Source organism: Nycticebus coucang, chromosome 1, assembly GCF_027406575.1.
Source record: "Nycticebus coucang isolate mNycCou1 chromosome 1, mNycCou1.pri, whole genome shotgun sequence".
Taxonomy (NCBI): domain Eukaryota; kingdom Metazoa; phylum Chordata; class Mammalia; order Primates; family Lorisidae; genus Nycticebus; species Nycticebus coucang.
The window spans coordinates 69,679,298-69,684,394 of record NC_069780.1 but is presented as its reverse complement, the minus strand read 5'-3'; the positions used below and the strand labels follow the sequence as shown (position 1 = coordinate 69,684,394).

The 5,097-nt window shown below is 37.5% G+C and overlaps 1 pseudogene across 1 annotated transcript; it reads left to right on the top strand.

Moving 5' to 3' along the window:
- Positions 1-237: 237 nt before the first annotated feature.
- Positions 238-2,165, top strand: LOC128588539 (antizyme inhibitor 1-like; annotated as a pseudogene). Its single transcript, XR_008380798.1, has one exon. The product of XR_008380798.1 is annotated as an antizyme inhibitor 1-like (transcript).
- Positions 2,166-5,097: the final 2,932 nt, after the last annotated feature.

Below are 5,097 nucleotides of genomic sequence, written 5' to 3'. Positions count from 1 at the left end.
TCATGGCAAACTTTCTGACCAAGTATACAACTACCCAGAGGGCCTAGGAGAAGTGCTATATAGAGAGCAGTTTGATTTCAACGCTGAGCCACCTTGGGAATCTAGCTGATGATAGGGTGGTTCCATCTCCCAACTTGCCCATTTTGTTGCATATTCTAAGGACCCAGACATAGGCTTGGTGGCCCATCTCTTGTTTTTCCTGGTTTATGACCTTCAGCTTTGTGGAATACGGCTGAGATGAAAGGATTTATTGATGATGCAAACTACTCTGTTGGCCCGTTGGATGAAGGAACAAACCTTGGAAATGTTATTGATAACTATGTTTATGAACATAGTCTGATGGGGAAAAAATGCATTTTTTGTGGGAGATCTTGGAAAGATTGTGAAGAAACACAGTCAATGGCAGCATGTAAGTGGCTCAGATACAGCCATTCTACACAGTGAAATGCAACTCTACTCCAGCTGTGCTTGAGATTTTGGCAGCACTTGAAACTGGATTTGCTTGTTCCAGTAAAAATAAAATGGCTTTACTGCAAGAATTGGGTGTATCTCCAGAAAATATTATTTACATAAGTCCTTGCAAGCAAGTGTCTCAGATAAAGTATGCAGCAAAAATTGGAGAGAATATCATGACACGTGACAATGAAATTGAATTGAAGAAGATTGCACGTAATCACCCAAATGCCAAGGTCTTACTACATATTGCAACATAAGAAAATATTGGAGGGGAAGAGGGTAACATGAAGTTTGGTACTACACTGAAGAAATGTAAGCATCTCTTGGAATGTGCTAAGGAACTTGATGTACAAATAATTGGGGTTAAATTTCATGTTTCAAGTGCTCGCAAAGAATCTCAAGCATATGTACATGTGCTGTCTGATGCTCAATGTGTGTTTAACATGGCTGGAGAATTTGGCTTTACAATGAACATGTTAGACATTGGTGGAGGCTTCAGAGGAACTTAATTGCAATTGGAAGAGGTTAATCATGTTATCAGCTCTCTGTTGGGTATCTACTTTCCTGAAGGATCTGGCATTAAGATTATTTCAGAACCTGGAAGCTACTATGTGTCTTCTATATTTACACTTGCAGTTAATATCATAGCAAAGAAAGTTGTTGAAAATGATAAATTTTCCTTTGGAGTAGAAAAAAACGGAAGTGATGAACCAGCCTTCATGTATCATATGAATGATGGTGTTTATGATTCTTTTGCAAGTAAACTGTCTGAGGACTTAAATACCATTCCACAGGTTCACAAGAAATACAAGGAAGATGAGCCTCTGTTTACAAGCAGCATTTGGGGTTCATCCTGTGATGAGCTTGATCAAATTGTGGAAAGCTGTCTTCTTCCTGAGCTGAATGTGGGAGATTGGCTTATCTTTGAAAACATGGGAACAGATTCTTTCCATAAACCATCTGCTTTTAATGATTTTCAGAGGCCAGCTATTTATTACATGATGCCATTCAGTGATTGGTATGAGATGCAAGATGCTGGAATTAATTCAGACACAATGATGAAGAACTTCTTCTTTGTGCCTTCTTGCATTCAGGTGAGCCAAGAAGACAACTTTTCCACGGAAGCTCAAACAAGCATTAACGCTTCTTTAGATCTGAAGTTGCAGGTTAAGCTTGTCTGGTCGACATTCCAGTGTGGAAAAAAATTCAAACAATCTTATTCTGTTAATTCTCTTGGAAACAAAAATTATTAGTAATAGCTATTTGGGACCAGACAAAGTCAGCTTTCATCTAGAATTCATTGGGGGTAATGGGAAATTTAGATAATGTATCCAGATTTAAACTTTACAGTTTGTCCTACCCCTTAAGCATTTAAAATAAAATATGCAACAAAATGGATGACTTAGTGGAGATGGAAGCCCATTAGTTGGGTTCCCCATTAAACTGTTTACATACAAGTACACAGTTTTTATACCAAGGATTAAAATGTTAAACCAAGACATGTTAAAATGTCTTGTAAAGTTAATGTCTTTCACCCAGATATATCCAATGTCAGTGGAAGACCAGTGTGACTTCATTAGATATGTTTAGTGTGTTTAGAATGTGTAAATTTGTGCTTTGAACTGTAGTTTAATAAATGTAAAATTGCACCATCTTATTTGTTGTATTTGACCTAATGTAACCCTTGTATGATTGCAATAAAATTTTGTGTAGATCTAAAAAAAAAAAAAAGAATATTAGCTGTGGGTTTGTCGTAGATAGCTTCGATCAGTTTAAGAAATGTGCCACGTATGCCTATACTCTTCAGTGTTCTAATTAGAAAATGATGCTGGATTTTATGGAATGCTTTTTCTGCATCTATTGAGAGGATCATATGTTCTTTGTTTTTGCTTCTGTTAATACAGTGGATAATGTTTACGGACTTGCATATGTTAAACCAGCCTTGCATCCCTGGAATGAAACCTACGTGATCATGATGTACAACTTTTTTGATGATAAGCTGTAATCTATTGGCTAGGATTTTGTTGCGAATTTTTGCATCTATATTCATTAATGAAATTGGTCTGAAATTCTCCTTTTTGTTTGGATCTTTTCCTGGTTTTGGTATCAGGGTGATGTTTGCTTCATAGAATGTGTTGGGGAAGATTCCTTCTTCCTCAATTTTTTGGAATAATTTCTGCAGTACAGGAATAAGCTTTTCCTTGAAGGTTTGATAGAATTCTGGTGTGAAGCCATCCAGACTAGGGCATATTTTTGTTGGATGACTTTTTATTGTTTCTTTAATCTCAGTGCTTGAAATTGGTCTGTTCAAGAGCTCTATTTCTTCCTGGCTAAGTCTAGGGAGAGGGTGTAATTCCAAATATTGATCGATTTTCTTCATGTGATCAAATTTATGGGCATAGAGTTTCCAGTAGTATTTAGAGATGATCTCTTGTATCTCTGTGGCATCAGTTATTTCCCTTTTATCATTTCTGATTGAGGTTACTAGAGATTTTACTTTTCTATTTCTAGTTAGTCTGGCCAAAGGTTTATCTATTTTATTTATTCTTTCAAAAAACCAACTCCTGTATCATTAATTTTCTGAATGATTCTTTTTTTTTCCATTTCATTGATCTCTGGTTTAATTTTGTAGAGCTGGTCTTGTGGCAAATTTCCCCAATGTTTGTATATCCGTAAATGATTTGATTTCCCTGTCAATTTTAAAGCTTAGCTTACCAGGGTACAAAATTCTGGGCTGGAAATTGTTCTATTTAAGTAGATTAAAGGTAGATGACCATTGTCTTCTTGCTTGGAAAGTTTCATTAGAGAAGTCCGCAGTCACTCTGATGGATTTACCCCTGTAGGTCAACTGGCACTTACTACTGGCAGCTTGCAGAATCTTTTCTTTTGTCTTGACTTTGGGCAGGTTCATCACAATGTGTCTTGGAGAAGCCCGGTTAGAGTTGAGGCGACCTGGGGTCCAATATCCTTCTGAAAGCAGTGTGTCAGAATCTTTGGTGATATTTGGGAAATTTTCTTTTATAATATTCTCTAGCATGGCTTCCATTCTTCTGGGGCATTCTTCTTCCCCTTCTGGGATTCCTATAACTCATATGTTGGAATGCTTCATAAGGTCCCATAATTCTGATAGTGAACGTTCTGCTTTCTCTCTCTTCTTTTCTGCCTCTTTTACTATCTGAGTTATCTCAAGTACTTTGTCTTCTACCTCTGAAATTCTTTCTTCTGCATGGTCTAACCTGTTGCTGATACTTTCCATTGCATCTTTAAGTTCCCTAATTGACTACTTCAGTTCCTTCAGCTCTGCTATATCCTTTCTATATTCTTCATATCATTCATCTCTTATTTGATTCTGTTTTTGGATTTCCTTTTGGTTATTTTCCACTTTATTAGCAGTTTCCTTCATTGTTTTCATCATGTGTATTCTAAATTCCCCTTCTGTCATTCCTAACATTTCTTTATTGGTGGAATCGTCTGCAGTAGCTACCTCATGGTCCCTTGGAGGGGTTGTTCTGGACTGGTTCTTCATGTTGCCTGGAGTTTTCTGCTGATTCTTCCTCATGAGTGATTTCTTTTATCTGTTTCCTTGCCCTAATTTTCCTTTCACTTCCTCTTGCTCTTTAAGTTCCTGTGCCAGTTTTCCACTGTTTTGTTCTCCTCTTGGGGTCCAGAAGTCTCTCGCTGACTTCCTCTATCCTCAAAGGGATGATTATAGGCAGATCCCACCAGCCAGAGATGCCTGGAGTCTTATCTCCCCAGACTCACAGTGCCCAGATGCAAGGAAGCTATTACTCAGCCTCCATCTTGCTCTCCCCTCTGGTTTAATTTTCGATATTTCTTTTCTTCTGCTGGGTTTAGGCTTAGATTGCTCTTTTTCCAATTCCATAAGATGACTTGTGAGTTTGTTGATGCACTCTCTTTCTGTTTTTCGAATGTAGGCATCTAAAGTGATAAATTTTCCTCTCAGAACTGCTTTTGCACTATCCCACAGGTTTTGGTAGCTTGTGTCTTCATTTTTGTTATGCTCAAGGAAGTTAATGATTTCCTCTTTTATTTCTTCCTGCACCCAACTGTCATTCAACAGAAGGTTGTTTAATTTCCCTGCCTTTGTGTGGGGTTGAACGTTTTTGTTAGAGTTGAGTTCTACCTTTAGTGCCTTGTGGTCTGAAAAGATACAAGGTAAAATTTCAATTCTTTTGATTCTGTTGAGTTTTGTTTTGTGTACTGGGATATGATCAACTTTGGAGAATGTTCCATGGGGCGATGAATGCATATTCATGCATATTCTTTATCTTTGAGATGGAGTGTTCTATATGCGTCTACAAAGCACAGTTGTTCTAGGGCAGGAGTCCTCAAACTGTGACCCGCGGGCCACGTGAGGTGGTGTGATTGTATTTGTTCCTGTTTTTTTTTGTTTGTTTGTTTGTTTACTTCAAAATAAGATATGTGCAGTGTGCATAGGAATTTGTTCATAGTTTTTTGTTTTTTTTTTTTTAACTATATTCCAACCCTCCAATGGTCTGAGGGACAGTGAATTTGCTTCCTTTTAAAAAGTTTGAGGATGCCTGTTCTAGGGTCTCATTTAAGTCCCTTATATCTTTGTTTAATTTCTGTTTAGAGGATCTGTCCAGCTCTGTAAGAGGA